Below are 10,464 nucleotides of genomic sequence, written 5' to 3' on the forward strand. Positions count from 1 at the left end.
GTTTAATCTTTCTTTCTTAAATTATAAATATTATTAAATCCCAGTGAGCAATATGTTATCAAAAGAAATTCATAAAGTACTCAAGTTTAAGAGTCGGACTTCCGATAACTCCATCAAAATGATAATATTATGATATCAATAAGTCCTCCAATGCATCGATTTTAGAGGAAAGAAAGACATCACATAAACGACATCTAAAAGAATTCCACAATCTGACTTCTTTTAAATATCAAAAAAAGGTTACCGTTAAGAATTGCTATTTGTAGTATTATATTTTTACATATTTTTATATTTTAAAAAAATATAAATCTTAGTATACATTTCTTTTATAACATTTTATTAAAATTAAAACAGGTTTCAAAATGCCCATAGACTTTGAATAAAAAAAACTTTATGATTGCAACGTGCTTTTTGCAGACATAACCCAACTTCTTTGGTTGGATATAGAGGCAACATAGAACAAATAACAAAAATATATATGAAAATATATAATCTCTATTTTATGCTCAAATACATATTTAATAATATTTATAATTTAAGAAAGAAAGATTAAACGTTAATATCGAAGAACGTAAATGCTATCTCCTTGAAATTCAACTCAGAGCACGCAGTTCACACACGTATATATGTGGCTTGCCCATGTGCGGCGTTCGTAAAATAGCACGCTTGCTAGAGACTCTACAGACATCTATGAATAGACAACATAAAGAGCTCTTCTGAAAGATATCTTACAAAAAGATAACTTACTGATATCATTTTTAAAAGAAATTAATAAGGTCTTCAAAAGTTCTCTTAAAGAGCTCTTTTGAAAGATATCTTACAAAAAGATAACTTACTAATATCATTTTTGAGAAAAATTAATGAAGTTTTCAAAAAGTTCTCTTAAAGAGCTCTTCCTCTCAATAATGCTCACTGGGATATGTATTTGAGCATAAAATAGAGATTATATATTTTCATATATATTTTTGTTATTTGTTCTATGTTGCCTCTATATCCAACCAAAGAAGTTGGGTTATGTCTGCAAAAAGCACGTTGCAATCATAAAGTTTTTTTTATTCAAAGTCTATGGGCATTTTGAAACCTGTTTTAATTTTAATAAAATGTTATAAAAGAAATGTATACTAAGATTTATATTTTTTTAAAATATAAAAATATGTAAAAATATAATACTACAAATAGCAATTCTTAACGGTAACCTTTTTTTGATATTTAAAAGAAGTCAGATTGTGGAATTCTTTTATAGATATCGTTTACGTAATGTCTTTCTTTCCTCTAAAATCGACGCATTGGAGGACTTATTGATATCATAATATTATCATTTTGATGGAGTTATCGGAAGTCCGAATCTTAAACTTGAGTACTTTATGAATTTCTTTTGATAACATATTGCTCACTGGGTAATATCTTATGATGCATGTATACTATCTACGTTTATATACATATCATACATATTATCTATTTTTTATACTAATAATAATATAAAATATTTCACGCACGTTAATGTTTCTCTTTTAATTAAAATATAAATTTTCGTATAGAATAATTACTTTCTGTGTTTTCGAGTTTGCTTTTGAATTACACAAAACACGAAATATCACCTTATTAACAGTTTTATTATTATTCTCACATTTTGCAGTTATCGATAATATACAGCGAATAAATTATTTTTATATTTTTTTTATATAGAAATTTGAAGATTTTATAAATCTTTTAAACCAGAACCGATTTTCTATCATCTTATAGCTTTTAGCTATAAATTAAAAAATTTACGCGATTTTATTGAAAAAGGTTGAATAAGCCATATTTGAAACAACGTAGTATTTACAAAATTGTTGCAATTTTTGAAAAGATTAGGTACAAATTAATTAAAAAATTTCTTAAATTTTATTCATAAATTTTTTAAATGCCAGGATATTATTTCATATTTAAATGCCAGGATATCATTCGCCAAGTTTTTGCAAAATTCCTTTTTATAACAATCAAATAAAATAATAAAAATGTCCACATAAAAACTTACCTCTGACCAAACTTTTTCTTCTGGAGATTGCAATCGTCGGTTATGCAAAGAAATTTCTTACACGTGGAACTAAAATTTACGATGTCCTCGATGCCGATTCTCGTTTTCCAGGATTAAAAAAATTGTCTCGATAGGTAAATTCATTATCGTAGTCATTATTATTAAAAAATATAGCACAATATAAAAAAAGAAACTTGCAGTTTTAATTCTTAACAAATCGGTTGATATTATATGCATTAATTCCTATAGCCTTAGTCGAGAATACGTGGCTTGCTGCACTATGGTTAGCCATAGACTGAGACAACTTTATCACACACATTTTCTTGCTCACACATTCTTACCAGTCTCTCCTTTTCTCCTTCGCACGTTTCACAACGTCCCAGTTGTCCATAACTTCTACTATTCATACCGATATGATTCGATTATAGAACATGTAATAAATGATAAAATCGAATAATTAAAATAAGAATGTACTTCGTGATTCACATTAAATTTTTAATAAATAATTAATCTATATGTTGAAATGCAATGTATAATTGTATGTGAAATGTTTCAAAATTACTTATTGTAAGAGACAAATTTATTTCGTTCGAGGCTTCAATGTTTGGTTTATAGAAAATCTAAAAATTATTAAATGTACATGCGTTATTTGTTTATTTCAACATTTACTATTTTCAAAAGTGAAGTTTATTTTACTAGAATAAATATTTAAATATTTTAACATATTCTTACATTTTCTAGAGAAATTTAATGTTTAATCGCAATAATATTAATCAATTATTTTTCATAAATTTCTGAGCGTTCGGTAGTACACCATTTATTGAATTGGTACATTTTATATGAAAAAAATAAAAATATAATATAATATAATAATAAATATAGCATGCTCACAACGAAAAATTCAGTCAACATCATGAAATAGAGGCAGCAATAATTTTCGAAGCTTCAGAAAGATGTTTCATTCCTTTGATTGATCGATCAAGTGAATAATACATAAGTGTGTGTGTGTGTGTGTGTGTGTGTGTGTGTGTGTGTGTGTGTAAATATTTACAAATAATTATAATACCACAATACAATTTTTTTTAATAATACATCCCAAATACTTTAACACATTATCTTAACTAATACATCCCAAATACTTTAACACATTATCTGTCTCTTTGTCAGAGAATAAACCTCTCTCTACATATATTTGGTATGTGCATCAATTTAGGATTCCATTCCTCTGCAAAATACAATGGTTTGTCATTGCTTTTCGAGAGATGGGGGTCAAATAGATCAATGTTTCTGATTTTCCACCTGGATTTCAACATCGGATCTTCGTCAAAAAGAGCAGAGACGCACAACTTCTGCGCCATTCAAAGTATTATAATTTATTTCTACTTAATATTTCGCGAATGACTGCAGCATCGTTTGGATAATGTTTCTCCAGCATTTGGTTTGGCACATAGTGAGAATCTTTAAATTTACAGAAATAAATTCCTATATCTGAATTATCGATCCATTCCGTGCATACCGAAGTTATAGCGCCTAAAAATATAAAAATAAAAAATAAAATAAAAATATGCTACGTAATACAAATAATATAAATAAAAATGTCACAGAATAAATAAATATAAAGTATGATGAAGCACTTAATAACTCGTACATTGTGGGACATAACACAGGTCATTATCAATTAATAAAACGTAGTATGGTTGCGACTTCCAATCGATGTTATATTTCTTCACATATTCTTCTTCAATATCATTTGGAGTGCAATATGTTTCCTGATATCGAAAGCGTTCAATTTGGCATGTGTTGTGCCATCCAATTATGACACCAGCAATATCTTTATGTCCATTATCTTCAATTTTATGCTTATGTGTAACAATCAATCCAACTCCATATTTTAAACTAGGCGATCTTTGGCAAAATGTTTCATTAGCTGGAGTACATGTTGACTGAAAAGTTAGTATAGTTGACGTTTCTTCATATTATGTAATTTATATAATGTAATAATTTGAATTAAAAATGATTATAATTAGTAAGATATATAATTAAATGTATAATTATTGCATATTAATTTGTTACAAGTAAATAATAAAATGTTTTTAATTCATAATATTTACAATAAGTGAATTGTCTTACCACATCATAGGAGTTCATTGATGATGATATATATTCTACTCTGTGATGTGGATAATTGGGACCAAATATGTCGCTATTAAAATATGATCGCACAATTTTCATTGCCGAATTCCTCTCTGCCAAATTAAAAAAATTGTTATTAAACTTTAAATCACTTATGAAATATATCAATTTATAAATAATAAATGTGCATCTTCGTAAAAATCGAATCGTAAAAATGGAATTACTGAAACAATTACTTGAGAATATGGAAACTATTGAATATTCTCTTCTATATAAAAACAAAACAAGTCATATAATAGCTTTGCATATAAGTCTCCAAATATCCAAATTTTTATATTTTAAATGTGTGCTTGAATCGACATTTGACGAAGGAGAAAACCAGATTGAAAAAGAACAATTTATTTAAACAACGCTGTGCACACTTTAGCAGATAATAATGTAGAGACTATAATGCACACATTTTAATAAACAATATAATGTATCTTATGCATGTATTTTGCTTGTTATTTTAAATAGATTCTACAGACAAACGTTATAAATAATGTAAAGTCTATATGATGATATATAATCGAACCCTCATTTAATATAATTAAAATTTCGTTTTAATCGCAGTTTGGTAGCATTGAGAATAATTTATTAATATTTTTATTGCAGCCCCTTTTTATAAGTTATGATACTCAAACTACATAACAAGAATTTTACTAACTGAAACTGAAGTAACAATTAATTTTACATTTAATTTCAATTTTTCGTTCTATATATTTCTGTTTGAGTTGGAAATAATCATTTGTGAACAGTTTGTGAACAGATTGTTAAAATCACCAAAATTGTACATAAATAATTACTTATCAAGTCTGAAAATAATTCAGTCGGATTAATGTTATCTAGTCGACATTCTTTTAATCCACAAATCTTTAAATTATCTTCTGTCCAATTAAACGTGAAACATTCTGCACTTTCTGTACATTTTCTGTATATATAATGAAAAATATGTTTATGTAATATTTATGTAATGTGAAATGTATATGTGCAATGTTCGTTAAATTTGTTAATCTAATTGGAATTAATTTTTTTTTTTTTAATGAAAGCAAAGAGAAAATTTATTATTTATTTTAATTGTTTAATATATATTAAATATATATTTTCTTGTCAATATATTAAATAAAATTGTCCTTCTTCCTAAGAAATCAATTTTCAATCTAAAATCTTCTTTAATATTTCTCTTTAATATTTCTTAAAATCAGATTATTCTTTTTTTAGAACTATTTTTCTTTTTCATCTACAGTCCAAAAGTTTCTCATTTTAAATCTCCAAGTAAAATCCTGATTATACTATTTATAAAAAGTACAAAGTAATCTCTTAATTGCTATATTCAAATAAAATTTATGAAATCCTTTACAGGATTCATACAAATTTAAAATTTTAAATTAAAAGTAAGTGAAAGCTATCGACATGGATAAATAAAAAAATATTATAAAAATAAAAGTTAAATAAAATTCACGTAGAATTATCTAAAAATGAAAATTATTTTTCTATTTATATATTTCTAAAGTTTAGTGACAAAAAATAATTTATCTTTAATAATTTTTATTATTTATAATACGATGTAAAATTTATAATATTAATGATGTTTACAAATCCCACAAATTTTTTTTAAAACTGTATATATTTGAATATTAGCATGGATTGATTTCTGCGTTTAAGACGAATACCAAAAAAAAATTAAGACAATCTCAATGCTAAAATTTTATATATATTACCTTGATAGCCAAACCAAACAAAGATCACAACGTAGTAAATGGGATGATTTTGAATAATTTTGTGTTATTACAAAATGTAAACCCAATCTTTTTGCAACGCAGAAATATATTGCCATCCAAAACACGTATAGAAAATATAATTTTATCTCTTTAGTCTGTCGAAGAACAATAAGTGTATAAACATAATTAACTAATAAATATAATAAACATAATTATAACTTCAATATAATAAAGAATTATAAAGAATTATAAAGAAATATAATATTTATGTTAGTTTTAATAATTATAATTTATGATAGATATTAAAAAAAACATTATATATAAAAAAAATATCATACCAACAATTTATAATACGATGTGGTAAATATTTCATTTGGTTCCATCCACGATTCACAGGAATCCAAACTTGCAATAATTTCATCCAGTACACGCTTAATCGACCTTGCGTTTCTTTCGTTCCAGAAATTCTTATCAATATAATTATATCTCAAAATTGAAAATTGTTCAGGTGATATCGATAATATTGGATGTTGGGGATATTCATCTTTCAAAAATTTTAATACTTTTTGCACGATTATATCTATGAATTTATCTACAAGCACGTCAGTAACATATTTATCGGAATGATAACGTTGTAACGTGACAATTATATCTTTAAAACGCTGTTCTTGTTCGGGTTGTTCGTTTAATATGTCCCATGCTGTTTTAAAAATACGACGATGCAGATATTTAAAAATTTTTATGCAGTAGAACCTTTCTGTTAAATCGGATTTGCTAAAAATGTACGTATTAATTGTTTATTGTGAAATTAATACATTGATCAATTAAAAATACTAATAGCTTTCTAATGATATTTTAAAACACATTTTAAACACAACTAGTAATTTAGTCATACCGTGGGTCTTGTTTAAATATGATTCTAGAAAGTTCATCAAATAACACAAATAAATTTAAAGGGTGCTTTTTTTCTTGCAGATGACAAAAACCTAAAAAATCATATTCGAAATACATTTCTTTGTCAGCGTAATAATACATCTCAGACATATGAGACACGTAATTCCACAATTCTTCTGTACATTTGATACTCTCTTTTAAATCTTCACAATTAGCGTAACAAAATTCCACACCCATCTTGTCTGCAACGAATGCCTTCGCAGAAGGCCATCTAAAATTTAAAACTCAAAATACTTTAAATAATTTTCGAAAGTTCTAAAATGTTAATATATAGTCTGTAATAAATGTAAAACATTTTGCGCAAAACACTATTTTATACAACTATGTTTTATTACAACAAACTGATATTTTATGTGTTCAATAGTAATGTAATATTTATTAATTATATATAATGTAATGGATCGAAGATGGCCGTCGGAGTAGTAACAGGTGACGGTCGGTGCTCCGAGTTTATGTGAGAAGTGGTGGCGGAATAGAGTGAGTGAGGTGGAAAAAAGGAGAGGAGGAGACGGCATGGGAGCAGAGGAGTAAGTGGCCGCGAAGGGAAAGAAGGGGATGGAACGGTGGAGGTGCACTGGCGGAAAGAAAATTGGAGTGTGGAAAAGAAGGAAGGATAAGCACGGGATGAGGAAGGATGACGTGGCGGAAAAGGGGAAGCGTCGGTAAAAGGAGGATAAGGTAGAGAACGGCAGTACGGAGAAAGGGCGATGTCAGAGAGGGCGCTGGTATTAGCGTGGAGAGACACGTGCATGATCGAGGGAGCTGTGGTAGCGGCAGAGAAAGCGGAAACAGGTGGTACGGAAAGGTGCACACACGGGTGTAGAAATAGAGAAAGGTACGCAGAAGAGAGAGTGTGGTGCAGATCTGTGGCAGCTATACTGAGTTGGGTTGGATAGAGAGAGAAACGGAAGTTGGAGTGGATGAAAGAGGGAGTGAGAGAGATAAAGGAGATGAGGACGATAATGGAAAAGATGCTGATGGTGATGGAGAGGAAGACGGAGAGGGAGAATGTGGAGGAGGAAAGGAGAAGAAGAGTGGAGAAAAGGTTAGAGAGAATAGAGACGATGGAGAGGTTACGGAGGAAGAGCATGGAAGGAGACGAGCGAATGGAAGAGGAAAGGAAAAAAAAAAAGAGAGGAAGAAGTGTAAAAAGAAGGAGGCGGAGAGCGGAGAGGACAGGAGGTGGAGTGATGTGGTAAAAGGAGAGCGGATAAAAGAGGAGAGCGGTAGAAAAGGATGGAAGGAAGGAGGGTGAGAGAAGAAGAGGACAGAGGAAGAGTTGGAAGAGAGCGGACGGAAGATGACAGGGATGAAGCAGTGCAGCGGAGGGAAGAGGTGGCGGAAGGAGAGAGGAGAGAGAGCAAAAGACAGAGTGGAAGAGAAGCGACGGAGAAAGGAGGGAGCGGTGGAAGAGAGAAGAAAGGAGGCGCAGACGGGAAGAAGGGAGAAAAGAAGAGAGAAGAGGATGAGGAGGAAGGAGGAGAGAGAACATCGGGCGAAAGTGAGACAGAAGAGGAAAGTAGGGAGGAGGAAAGAGTAAGGGGAGGGAAAGGAAGAGAAGTAAGTGTAGAAAGAGGGGCAAAGGGGGATGCGGAGGGAAGCGGTTAAGGGTATGGAATAGGAAGATAGAGAGAGACGGGGAGGAATGGATGAGGATTTGACGTTGGAGGAAAGGAGAATAAGGTGGAAAATGTTACAATGGGCGAGAGAGGAGGAAAGGAAAGGGAAGGCGGTAAGGGTATGGAATAGGAAGATAGAAATAGACGGGGAGGAATGGGGGTGGGATGGCGAGGGGGAAGGGTAGGTCAAAAGATAAAGGTAGGGAGCTGGTAGGGAGAGAGGCAGAGGAAGATGGAGGAGTAGATCTAGGTAGAAGGGGGGAGTGAGGATAAAGAGTAAGTGGAACAGATGAGGAAGGGAGATGGGGAAAGGGTGAGGGAGGTTAGGTTAGATTATTGTGAGGTCTCCAAATGGCCAGGTTAGAGGGATAAGAAAATTGTGTAAAAGGGTGAGGGAGAGAGAAAAGGAGGATGGGAGAAGGAAGAGGAAACAGAGGTCGGGGAGACAGGAAGGAAGGAAGGAAGGATGGCACGAAAGGAGAAGAGAGAAAGGAGAAGAGAGGAAGATCTGACGTATATTGTATTATATTATATGTATTATGGAAGTTTGTAAATAATGGACGAGGATAGATGGGTGGCTGTGAGGGGTTTGGCGGTCCCCTGAAAACGCCCCGCAATCCTTTAGGGGCAGCGGAATAAATATCTATCTAATATCTATCTATCTATCTAATGTAAGGTTGTAATTTACTACACCGCGACAAAATATGTAGTTTATATTACACACATTATTATGTATAACGTTTTTTTGTATAACGTTTGCCTAATTTTACAAGTAGGTAGTAATATAAAATATTAATAATTTTTTAGATTTTTATAACATTAAACGATCTAACGGAAAAATCCAGCATCAATCTTCGATAACATAAAAGTTCCGTATAAAATTTCAACACGCTGAATAATTATTAACGACATTGTTTTTTGTTTATTATGTATGACGTATATATTTTATCTATTTTTTCAATTGATAATAATATAAAATATTTTACGCGAGTTGATTTTTCTCTTTCAATTAAAATATAAACTCTTTAGTATAAAATCATTACATTCTGAGTTTTCGAGTTTGCTTTTGTGAATTATCCTAACATGAAAAATTACCTCATTAACAGTTATATTATTATTTTTACATCTAGTTATCGATGATATAACAAAAATATTATTTTCATATTTTTTATAGAATTTTTGTAGTTTTGATAAATCTTATTCGGGACAGATATTCGATCTTACAACTTTTAGCTATAAATTTTTTACACAATTTTAATGAGAAAGACTAAAAAAGTCGTGTTTTAAAACGACACCATATCTGCAAAAATTTTTCTAATTTTTGAAAAACTAGATATAAATTAATTTTAAAATTACTTAAATTGCATTCATATTTTGAACTCTTTTAAATGCCAGAATATAATTTCAAATGTTTCAAAAAACATTTTCATATTTTTGGCCAGGTTTTTGCAAAGTTCTTTTTTATACAATATGCCGATTAAGTAATATAACAAACAAATAAAATACTTACTTCCGAGCATACGTTTTCTTCCAGAAATTATAATCGATTAACCACTGAAATCTCGTGCACGTGTTACTAAAATTTTCAACGTCCTTTAAGCTAATATTCTCCTTTTCCAGAATTGTGAAAATAATCTCGTTAGGCAAATTCATTATCGTAGCCATTATTTATGCGAGAAAATATATAATCACAATATAAAAACAACTTGCAGTTTTAGTCGTTCTTAACAAATCGGTTGATATTCTATGCATTAATTCCGTTTTGTAGAGAGCACGAGACTTACTGCACCATGGACAGTCACAGACTAGCAAAAATGACCAAATGTTTCAAAAGTAGAAAAAAGATAGAATATATATTTTTTTTCTTTCTCACTCGAGTTTCCACAACGACTTATCTTGAACTCGACCTTGCTTAGTGTGATTTTGGTTTTATCTACGCCTATCTTTTTTATTAAAGGGAAACAAAGAAATTCCACTGTCT

Source organism: Prenolepis imparis, unplaced genomic scaffold, assembly GCF_030444845.1.
Source record: "Prenolepis imparis isolate NDT839.2.m4 unplaced genomic scaffold, iyPreImpa1.0 SCAF_7, whole genome shotgun sequence".
NCBI lineage: Eukaryota > Metazoa > Arthropoda > Insecta > Hymenoptera > Formicidae > Prenolepis > Prenolepis imparis.